Raw genomic sequence first — 13362 nt, 5'->3', positions numbered from 1 at the left:
CAGTGTCCTAAACTGGACAGAGTCTAAATCTCCTGGTTTTATATATATTTATTAAACCATCCAGCACAGTCAGTGTCCTAAACTGGACAGACTCTAAATTCCCTGGTTTTACATATATTTATTAAACCATCCAGCACAGAGTCAGTGCCCTAAACTGGACAGACTCTAAATCTCCTGGTTTTACATATATTTATTAAACCATCCAGCACAGAGTCAGTGTCCTAAACTGGACAGACTCTAAATCTCCTGGTTTTATAGATATTTATCAAACCATCCAGCACAGAGTCAGTGCCCTAAACTGGACAGACTCTAAATCTCCTGGTTTTACATATATTTATTAAACCATCCAGCAGAGAGTCAGTGCCCTAAACTGGACAGACTCGAAATCTCCTGGTTTTACATATATTTATTAAACCATCCAGCACAGAGACAGTGTCCTAAACTCACAGACTCTAAATCTCCTGGTTTTACATACATTTATTATACCATCCAGCACAGAGTCAGTGCCCCAAACTGGACAGATTCTAAATCTCCTGGTTTTACATATATTTTTTATACCATCCAGCACAGAGTCAGTGCCCTAAACTGGACAGACTCTAAATCTCCTGCTTTTACATATACTTATTAAACCATCCAGCACAGAGTTAGTGCCCTAAACTGGACAGACTCGAAATCTCCTGGTATTATATATATTTATGAAACCATCCAGCACAGAGTGAGTGCCCTAAACTGGACAGACTCTAAATTCCCTGGTTTTATATATATTTATTAAACCATCCAGCACAGAGTCAGTGCCCTAAACTGGACAGACTCTGAATCTCCTGGTTTTATATATATTTATTAAACCATCCAGCACAGAGTCAGTGTCCTAAACTGGACAGACTCTAAATCTCCTGGTTTTATATATATTTATTAAACCATCCGGCACAGAGTCAGTGCCCTAAACTGGACAGACTCTAAATCTCCTGGTTTTACATATATTTATTAAACCATCCAGCACAGAGTCAGTGCCCTAAACTGGACAGACTCGAAATCTCCTGGTTTTACATATATTTATTAAACCATCCAGCACAGAGTCAGTGCCCTAAACTGGACAGATTCTAAATTCCCTGGTTTTATATATATTTATTAAACCATCCAGCACAGAGTCAGTGCCCTAAACTGGACAGACTCTAAATCTCCTGGTTTTATATATATTTATTAAACCATCCAGCACAGAGTCAGTGCCCTAAACTGGACAGACTCTAAATCTCCTGGTTTTATATATATTTATTAAACCATCCAGCACAGAGTCAGTGCCCTAAACTGGACAGATTCTAAATTCCCTGGTTTTATATATATTTATTAAACCATCCAGCACAGAGTCAGTGCCCTAAACTGGACAGACTCGAAATCTCCTGGTTTTATATATATTTATTAAACCATCCAGCACAGAGTCAGTGCCCTAAACTGGACAGAATCGAAATCTCCTGGTTTTACATATATTTATTAAACCATCCAGCACAGAGTCAGTGCCCCAAACTGGACAGACTCTAAATCTCCTGGTTTTATATATATTTATTAAACCATCCAGCACAGAGTCAGTGCCCTAAACTGGACAGACTCGAAACCCCTGGTTTTACATATATTTATTAAACCATCCAGCACAGAGTCAGTGTCCTAACCTGGACAGACTCTAAATCTCCTGGTCTTATATACATTTATTATACCATCCATCAAAGAGTCAGTGCCCTAAACTGGACAGACTCTAAATCTCCTGGTTTTACATATATTTATTAAACCATCCAGCATAGAGTCAGTGTCCTAACCTTGACAGACTCTAAATCTCCTGGTTTTATATATATTTATTAAACCATCCAGCACAGAGTCAGTGCCCCAAACTGAACAGACTCTAAATCTCCTGGTTTTACATATATTTATTAAAACATCCAGCACAGAGTCAGTGCCCTAAACTGGACAGACTCTAAATCTCCTGGTTTTACATATATTTATTAAACCATCCAGCACAGAGACAGTGTCCTAAACTGGACAGACTCTAAATCTCCTGGTTTTACATACATTTATTATACCATCCAGCACAGAGTCAGTGCCCCAAACTGGACAGATTCTAAATCTCCTGGTTTTACATATATTTATTATACCATCCAGCACAGAGTCAGTGCCCTAAACTGGACAGACTCTAAATCTCCTGCTTTTACATATATTTATTAAACCATCCAGCACAGAGTTAGTGCCCTAAACTGGACAGACTCGAAATCTCCTGGTATTATATATATTTATGAAACCATCCAGCACAGAGTGAGTGCCCTAAACTGGACAGACTCTAAATTCCCTGGTTTTATATATATTTATTAAACCATCCAGCACAGAGTCAGTGCCCTAAACTGGACAGACTCTAAATCCCCTGGTTTTATATATATTTATTAAACCATCCAGCACAGAGTCAGTGTCCTAAACTGGACAGACTCTAAATCTCCTAGGTTTATATATATTTATTAAACCATCCGGCACAGAGTCAGTGCCCTAAACTGGACAGACTCTAAATCTCCTGGTTTTACATATATTTATTAAACCATCCAGCACAGAGTCAGTGTCCTAAACTGGACAGACTCTAAATCTCCTGGTTTTACATATATTTATTAAACCATCCAGCACAGAGTCAGTGCACTAAACTGGACAGACTCGAAATCTCCTGGTTTTATACATATTTATTATATCATCCAGCACAGAGTCAGTGCCCTAAACTGGACAGACTCGAAATCTCCTGGTTTTATATATATTTATTAAACCATCCAGCACAGAGTCAGTGCCCTAAACTGGACAGACTCTAAATCTCCTGGTTTTACATATATTTCTTAAACCATCCAGCACAGAGTCAGTGCCCTAAACTGGACAGACTCGAAATCTCCTGGTTTTACATATATTTATTAAACCATCCAGCACAGAGTCAGTGCCCCAAACTGGACAGACTCTAAATCTCCTGGTTTTACATATATTTATTAAACCATCCAGCACAGAGTCAGTGTCCTCAACTGGACAGACTCTAAATCTCCTGGTTTTATATATATTTATTAAACAATCCAGCACAGAGTTCGTGTCCTAAACTGGACAGACTCTAAATCTCCTGGTTTTATATATATTTATTAAACCATCCAGCACAGAGTCAGTGCCCTAAACTGGACAGACTCTAAATTCCCTGGTTTTACATATATTTATTATACCATCCAGCACAGAGTCAGTGCCGTAAACTGGACAGACTCTAAATCTCCCGGTTTTACATATATTTATTAAACCATCCAGCACAGAGTCAGTGTCCTAAACTGGACAGACTCTAAATCTCCTGGTTTTACAAATATTTATTAAACCATCCAGCACAGAGTCAGTGCCCTAAACTGGACAGACTCGAAATCTCCTGGTTTTATATATATTTATTAAACCATCCAGCACAGAGTCAGTGCCCTAAACTGGACAGACTCTAAATCTCCTGGTTTTACATATATTTATTAAACCATCCAGCACAGAGTCAGTGTCCTAAACTGGACAGACTCGAAATCTCCTGGTTTTACATATATTTATTAAACCATCCAGCACAGAGTCAGTGCCGTAAACTGGACAGACTCCAAATCTCCTGGTTTTACATATATTTATTAAACCATCCAGCACAGAGTCAGTGCCCTAAACTGGACAGACTCTAAATCTCCTGGTTTTATATATATTTATTAAACCATCCAGCACAGAGTCAGTGCCCTAAACTGGACAGACTCGAAATCCCCTGGTTTTACATATATTTATTAAACCATCCAGCACAGAGTCAGTGTCCTAACCTGGACAGACTCTAAATCTCCTGGTTTTATATATATTTATTATACCATCCAGCACAGAGTCAGTGCCCTAAACTGGACAGACTCGAAATCCCCTGGTTTTACATATATTTATTAAACCATCCAGCACAGAGTCAGTGTCCTAACCTGGACAGACTCTAAATCTCCTGGTTTTATATATATTTATTATACCATCCAGCACAGAGTCAGTGCCCTAAACTGGACAGACTCTAAATCTCCTGGTTTTACATATATTTATTAAACCATCCAGCACAGAGTCAGTGCTCTAAACTGGACAGACTCTAAATCTCCTGGTTTTATATATATTTATGAAACCATCCAGCACAGAGTCAGTGCCCCAAACTGAACAGACTCTAAATCTCCTGGTTTTACATATATTTATTAAACCATCCAGCACAGAGTCAGTGCCCTAAACTGGACAGACTCTAAATCTCCTGGTTTTATATATATTTATTAAACCATCCAGCACAGAGTCAGTGCCCCAAACTGGACAGATTCTAAATCTCCTGGTTTTACATATATTTATTAAACCATCCAGCACAGAGTCAGTGCCCTAAACTGGACAGACTCTAAATCTCCTGGTTTTACATATATTTATTAAACCATCCAGCACAGAGTCAGTGCCCTAAACTGGACAGGCTCGAAATCTCCTGGTTTTACATATATTTATTAAACCATCCAGCACAGAGTCAGTGCCCTAAACTGGACAGACTCTAAATCCCCTGGTTTTATATATATTTATTAAACCATCCAGAACAGAGTCAGTGCCCTCAACTGGACAGACTCTAAATCTCCTGGTTTTACATATATTTATTGAACCTTCCAGAACAGAGTCAGTGCCCTAAACTGGACAGACTCTAAATCCCCTGGTTTTACATATATTTATTAAACCATCCAGCAGAGAGTCAGTGCCCTAAACTGGACAGACTCTAAATCTCCTGGTTTTATATATATTTATTAAACCATCCAGCACAGAGTCAGTGCCCCAAACTGGACAGACTCTAAATCTCCTGGTTTTACATATATTTATTAAACCATCCAGCACAGAGTCAGTGTCCTAAACTGGACAGACTCTAAATCTCCTGGTTTTATATATATTTATTAAACCATCCGGCACAGAGTCAGTGCCCTAAACTGGACAGACTCGAAATCTCCTGGTTTTACATATATTTATTAAACCATCCAGCACAGAGTCAGTGCCCTAAACTGGACAGACTCGAAATCTCCTGGTTTTACATATATTTATTAAACCATCCAGCACAGAGTCAGTACCCTAAACTGGACAGACTCTAAATCTCCTGGTTTTACATATATTTATTATACCATCCAGCACAGAGTCAGTGTCCTAAACTGGACAGACTCGAAATCTCCTGGTTTTATATATATTTATTAAACCATTCAGCGCAGAGTCAGTGCCCTAAACTGGACAGATTCTAAATCTCCTGCGTTTACATATATTTATTTAACCATCCAGCACAGAGTCAGTGCCATAAACTGGACTGACTCTAAATCTCCTGCTTTTACATATATTTATTAAACCATCCAGCACAGAGTCAGTGCCCTAAACTGGACAGACTCGAAATCTCCTGGTTTTATATATATTTATTAAACCATCCAGCACAGAGTCAGTGCCCTAAACTGGACAGATTCTAAATTCCCTGGTTTTATATATATTTATTAAACCATCCAGCACAGAGTCAGTGCCCTAAACTGGACAGACTCTAAATCTCCTGTTTTTATATATATTTATTAAACCATCCAGCACAGAGTCAGTGCCCCAAACTGGACAGACTCTAAATCTCCTGCTTTTACATATATTTATTAAACCATCCAGCACAGAGTGAGTGCCCTAAACTGGACAGACTCTAAATCTCCTGGTTTTACATATATTTATTAAACCATCCAGCACAGAGTCAGTGTCCTCAACTGGACAGACTCTAAATCTCCTGGTTTTATATATATTTATTAAACAATCCAGCACAGAGTCAGTGTCCTAAACTGGACAGACTCTAAATCTCCTGGTTTTATATATATTTATTAAACCATCCAGCACAGAGTCAGTGCCCTAAACTGGACAGACTCTAAATTCCCTGGTTTTACATATATTTATTATACCATCCAGCACAGAGTCTGTGCCGTAAACTGGACAGACTCTAAATCTCCCGGTTTTACATATATTTATTAAACCATCCAGCACAGAGTCAGTGTCCTAAACTGGACAGACTCTAAATCTCCTGGTTTTACAAATATTTATTAAACCATCCAGCACAGAGTCAGTGCCGTAAACTGGACAGACTCGAAATCTCCTGGTTTTATATATATTTATTAAACCATCCAGCACAGAGTCAGTGCCCTAAACTGGACAGACTCTAAATCTCCTGGTTTTACATATATTTATTAAACCATCCAGCACAGAGTCAGTGTCCTAAACTGGACAGACTCGAAATCTCCTGGTTTTACATATATTTATTAAACCATCCAGCACAGAGTCAGTGCCGTAAACTGGACAGACTCCAAATCTCCTGGTTTTACATATATTTATTAAACCATCCAGCACAGAGTCAGTGCCCTAAACTGGACAGACTCTAAATCTCCTGGTTTTATATATATTTATTAAACCATCCAGCACAGAGTCAGTGCCCTAAACTGGACAGGCTCGAAATCTCCTGGTTTTACATATATTTATTAAACCATCCAGCACAGAGTCAGTGCCCTAAACTGGACAGACTCTAAATCCCCTGGTTTTATATATATTTATTAAACCATCCAGAACAGAGTCAGTGCCCTCAACTGGACAGACTCTAAATCTCCTGGTTTTACATATATTTATTGAACCTTCCAGAACAGAGTCAGTGCCCTAAACTGGACAGACTCGAAATCTCCTGGTATTATATATATTTATGAAACCATCCAGCACAGAGTGAGTGCCCTAAACTGGACAGACTCTAAATTCCCTGGTTTTATATATATTTATTAAACCATCCAGCACAGAGTCAGTGCCCTAAACTGGACAGACTCTAAATCCCCTGGTTTTATATATATTTATTAAACCATCCAGCACAGAGTCAGTGTCCTAAACTGGACAGACTCTAAATCTCCTAGGTTTATATATATTTATTAAACCATCCGGCACAGAGTCAGTGCCCTAAACTGGACAGACTCTAAATCTCCTGGTTTTACATATATTTATTAAACCATCCAGCACAGAGTCAGTGTCCTAAACTGGACAGACTCTAAATCTCCTGGTTTTACATATATTTATTAAACCATCCAGCACAGAGTCAGTGCACTAAACTGGACAGACTCGAAATCTCCTGGTTTTATACATATTTATTATATCATCCAGCACAGAGTCAGTGCCCTAAACTGGACAGACTCTAAATCTCCTGGTTTTATATATATTTATTAAACCATCCAGCACAGAGTCAGTGCCCTAAACTGGACAGACTCTAAATCTCCTGGTTTTACATATATTTATTAAACCATCCAGCACAGAGTCAGTGCCCTAAACTGGACAGACTCGAAATCTCCTGGTTTTACATATATTTATTAAACCATCCAGCACAGAGTCAGTGCCCCAAACTGGACAGACTCTAAATCTCCTGGTTTTACATATATTTATTAAACCATCCAGCACAGAGTCAGTGTCCTCAACTGGACAGACTCTAAATCTCCTGGTTTTATATATATTTATTAAACAATCCAGCACAGAGTCAGTGTCCTAAACTGGACAGACTCTAAATCTCCTGGTTTTATATATATTTATTAAACCATCCAGCACAGAGTCAGTGCCCTAAACTGGACAGACTCTAAATTCCCTGGTTTTACATATATTTATTATACCATCCAGCACAGAGTCAGTGCCGTAAACTGGACAGACTCTAAATCTCCCGGTTTTACATATATTTATTAAACCATCCAGCACAGAGTCAGTGTCCTAAACTGGACAGACTCTAAATCTCCTGGTTTTACAAATATTTATTAAACCATCCATCACAGAGTCAGTGCCCTAAACTGGACAGACTCTAAATCTCCTGGTTTTATATATATTTATTAAACCATCCAGCACAGAGTCAGTGCCCTAAACTGGACAGACTCTAAATCTCCTGGTTTTACATATATTTATTAAACCATCCAGCACAGAGTCAGTGTCCTAAACTGGACAGACTCGAAATCTCCTGGTTTTACATATATTTATTAAACCATCCAGCACAGAGTCAGTGCCCTAAACTGGACAGACTCCAAATCTCCTGGTTTTACATATATTTATTAAACCATCCAGCACAGAGTCAGTGCCCTAAACAGGACAGACTCTAAATCTCCTGGTTTTATATATATTTATTAAACCATCCAGCACAGAGTCAGTGCCCTAAACTGGACAGACTCGAAATCCCCTGGTTTTACATATATTTATTAAACCATCCAGCACAGAGTCAGTGTCCTAACCTGGACAGACTCTAAATCTCCTGGTTTTATATATATTTATTATACCATCCAGCACAGAGTCAGTGCCCTAAACTGGACAGACTCGAAATCCCCTGGTTTTACATATATTTATTAAACCATCCAGCACAGAGTCAGTGTCCTAACCTGGACAGACTCTAAATCTCCTGGTTTTATATATATTTATTATACCATCCAGCACAGAGTCAGTGCCCTAAACTGGACAGACTCTAAATCTCCTGGTTTTACATATATTTATTAAACCATCCAGCACAGAGTCAGTGCTCTAAACTGGACAGACTCTAAATCTCCTGGTTTTATATATATTTATGAAACCATCCAGCACAGAGTCAGTGCCCCAAACTGAACAGACTCTAAATCTCCTGGTTTTACATATATTTATTAAACCATCCAGCACAGAGTCAGTGCCCTAAACTGGACAGACTCTAAATCTCCTGGTTTTATATATATTTATTAAACCATCCAGCACAGAGTCAGTGCCCCAAACTGGACTGATTCTAAATCTCCTGGTTTTACATATATTTATTAAACCATCCAGCACAGAGTCAGTGCCCTAAACTGGACAGACTCTAAATCTCCTGGTTTTACATATATTTATTAAACCATCCAGCACAGAGTCAGTGCCCTAAACTGGACAGGCTCGAAATCTCCTGGTTTTACATATATTTATTAAACCATCCAGCACAGAGTCAGTGCCCTAAACTGGACAGACTCTAAATCCCCTGGTTTTATATATATTTATTAAACCATCCAGAACAGAGTCAGTGCCCTCAACTGGACAGACTCTAAATCTCCTGGTTTTACATATATTTATTGAACCTTCCAGAACAGAGTCAGTGCCCTAAACTGGACAGACTCTAAATCCCCTGGTTTTACATATATTTATTAAACCATCCAGCAGAGAGTCAGTGCCCTAAACTGGACAGACTCTAAATCTCCTGGTTTTATATATATTTATTAAACCATCCAGCACAGAGTCAGTGCCCCAAACTGGACAGACTCTAAATCTCCTGGTTTTACATATATTTATTAAACCATCCAGCACAGAGTCAGTGTCCTAAACTGGACAGACTCTAAATCTCCTGGTTTTATATATATTTATTAAACCATCCGGCACAGAGTCAGTGCCCTAAACTGGACAGACTCGAAATCTCCTGGTTTTACATATATTTATTAAACCATCCAGCACAGAGTCAGTGCCCTAAACTGGACAGACTCGAAATCTCCTGGTTTTACATATATTTATTAAACCATCCAGCACAGAGTCAGTACCCTAAACTGGACAGACTCTAAATCTCCTGGTTTTACATATATTTATTATACCATCCAGCACAGAGTCAGTGTCCTAAACTGGACAGACTCGAAATCTCCTGGTTTTATATATATTTATTAAACCATTCAGCGCAGAGTCAGTGCCCTAAACTGGACAGATTCTAAATCTCCTGCGTTTACATATATTTATTTAACCATCCAGCACAGAGTCAGTGCCATAAACTGGACTGACTCTAAATCTCCTGCTTTTACATATATTTATTAAACCATCCAGCACAGAGTCAGTGCCCTAAACTGGACAGACTCGAAATCTCCTGGTTTTATATATATTTATTAAACCATCCAGCACAGAGTCAGTGCCCTAAACTGGACAGATTCTAAATTCCCTGGTTTTATATATATTTATTAAACCATCCAGCACAGAGTCAGTGCCCTAAACTGGACAGACTCTAAATCTCCTGTTTTTATATATATTTATTAAACCATCCAGCACAGAGTCAGTGCCCCAAACTGGACAGACTCTAAATCTCCTGCTTTTACATATATTTATTAAACCATCCAGCACAGAGTGAGTGCCCTAAACTGGACAGACTCTAAATCTCCTGGTTTTACATATATTTATTAAACCATCCAGCACAGAGTCAGTGTCCTCAACTGGACAGACTCTAAATCTCCTGGTTTTATATATATTTATTAAACAATCCAGCACAGAGTCAGTGTCCTAAACTGGACAGACTCTAAATCTCCTGGTTTTATATATATTTATTAAACCATCCAGCACAGAGTCAGTGCCCTAAACTGGACAGACTCTAAATTCCCTGGTTTTACATATATTTATTATACCATCCAGCACTGAGTCAGTGCCGTAAACTGGACAGACTCTAAATCTCCCGGTTTTACATATATTTATTAAACCATCCAGCACAGAGTCAGTGTCCTAAACTGGACAGACTCTAAATCTCCTGGTTTTACAAATATTTATTAAACCATCCAGCACAGAGTCAGTGCCGTAAACTGGACAGACTCGAAATCTCCTGGTTTTATATATATTTATTAAACCATCCAGCACAGAGTCAGTGCCCTAAACTGGACAGACTCTAAATCTCCTGGTTTTACATATATTTATTAAACCATCCAGCACAGAGTCAGTGTCCTAAACTGGACAGACTCGAAATCTCCTGGTTTTACATATATTTATTAAACCATCCAGCACAGAGTCAGTGCCGTAAACTGGACAGACTCCAAATCTCCTGGTTTTACATATATTTATTAAACCATCCAGCACAGAGTCAGTGCCCTAAACTGGACAGACTCTAAATCTCCTGGTTTTATATATATTTATTAAACCATCCAGCACAGAGTCAGTGCCCTAAACTGGACAGGCTCGAAATCTCCTGGTTTTACATATATTTATTAAACCATCCAGCACAGAGTCAGTGCCCTAAACTGGACAGACTCTAAATCCCCTGGTTTTATATATATTTATTAAACCATCCAGAACAGAGTCAATGCCCTAAACTGGACAGACTCTAAATCCCCTGGTTTTACATATATTTATTAAACCATCCAGCAGAGAGTCAGTGCCCTAAACTGGACAGACTCTAAATCTCCTGGTTTTATATATATTTATTAAACCATCCAGCACAGAGTCAGTGCCCCAAACTGGACAGACTCTAAATCTCCTGGTTTTACATATATTTATTAAACCATCCAGCACAGAGTCAGTGTCCTAAACTGGACAGACTCTAAATCTCCTGGTTTTACATACATTTATTTTCCCATCCGGCACAGAGTCAGTGCCCTAAACTGGACAGACTCTAAATCTCCTGGTTTTACATATATTTATTAAACCATCCAGCACAGAGTCAGTGCCCTAAACTGGACAGACTCGAAATCTCCTGGTTTTACATATATTTATTAAACCATCCAGCACAGAGTCAGTACCCTAAACTGGACAGACTCTAAATCTCCTGGTTTTACATATATTTATTATACCATCCAGCACAGAGTCAGTGTCCTAAACTGGACAGACTCGAAATCTCCTGGTTTTATATATATTTATTAAACCATTCAGCGCAGAGTCAGTGCCCTAAACTGGACAGATTCTAAATCTCCTGCGTTTACATATATTTATTTAACCATCCAGCACAGAGTCAGTGCCCTAAACTGGACTGACTCTAAATCTCCTGCTTTTACATATATTTATTAAACCATCCAGCACAGAGTCAGTGCCCTAAACTGGACAGACTCGAAATCTCCTGGTTTTATATATATTTATTAAACCATCCAGCACAGAGTCAGTGCCCTAAACTGGACAGATTCTAAATTCCCTGGTTTTATATATATTTATTAAACCATCCAGCACAGAGTCAGTGCCCTAAACTGGACAGACTCTAAATCTCCTGTTTTTATATATATTTATTAAACCATCCAGCACAGAGTCAGTGCCCCAAACTGGACAGACTCTAAATCTCCTGCTTTTACATATATTTATTAAACCATCCAGCACAGAGTGAGTGCCCTAAACTGGACAGACTCTAAATCTCCTGCTTTTACATATATTTATTAAACCATCCAGCACAGAGTCAGTGTCCTCAACTGGACAGACTCTAAATCTCCTGGTTTTATATATATTTATTAAACAATCCAGCACAGAGTCAGTGTCCTAAACTGGACAGACTCTAAATCTCCTGGTTTTATATATATTTATTAAACCATCCAGCACAGAGTCAGTGCCCTAAACTGGACAGACTCTAAATTCCCTGGTTTTACATATATTTATTATACCATCCAGCACAGAGTCAGTGCCGTAAACTGGACAGACTCTAAATCTCCCGGTTTTACATATATTTATTAAACCATCCAGCACAGAGTCAGTGTCCTAAACTGGACAGACTCTAAATCTCCTGGTTTTACAAATATTTATTAAACCATCCAGCACAGAGTCAGTGCCCTAAACTGGACAGACTCGAAATCTCCTGGTTTTATATATATTTATTAAACCATCCAGCACAGAGTCAGTGCCCTAAACTGGACAGACTCTAAATCTCCTGGTTTTACATATATTTATTAAACCATCCAGCACAGAGTCAGTGTCCTAAACTGGACAGACTCGAAATCTCCTGGTTTTACATATATTTATTAAACCATCCAGCACAGAGTCAGTGCCGTAAACTGGACAGACTCCAAATCTCCTGGTTTTACATATATTTATTAAACCATCCAGCACAGAGTCAGTGCCCTAAACTGGACAGACTCTAAATCTCCTGGTTTTATATATATTTATTAAACCATCCAGCACAGAGTCAGTGCCCTAAACTGGACAGACTCGAAATCCCCTGGTTTTACATATATTTATTAAACCATCCAGCACAGAGTCAGTGTCCTAACCTGGACAGACTCTAAATCTCCTGGTTTTATATATATTTATTATACCATCCAGCACAGAGTCAGTGCCCTAAACTGGACAGACTCGAAATCCCCTGGTTTTACATATATTTATTAAACCATCCAGCACAGAGTCAGTGTCCTAACCTGGACAGACTCTAAATCTCCTGGTTTTATATATATTTATTATACCATCCAGCACAGAGTCAGTGCCCTAAACTGGACAGACTCTAAATCTCCTGGTTTTACATATATTTATTAAACCATCCAGCACAGAGTCAGTGCTCTAAACTGGACAGACTCTAAATCTCCTGGTTTTATATATATTTATGAAACCATCCAGCACAGAGTCAGTGCCCCAAACTGAACAGACTCTAAATCTCCTGGTTTTACATAT

The sequence above is a fragment of the Chiloscyllium plagiosum genome, unplaced genomic scaffold, assembly GCF_037043375.1.
Source record: "Chiloscyllium plagiosum isolate Xiang-an unplaced genomic scaffold, Cpla_swu_hap1 HiC_scaffold_43, whole genome shotgun sequence".
Lineage (NCBI taxonomy): Eukaryota > Metazoa > Chordata > Chondrichthyes > Orectolobiformes > Hemiscylliidae > Chiloscyllium > Chiloscyllium plagiosum.
Note: the sequence above shows the minus strand (reverse complement) of the source record.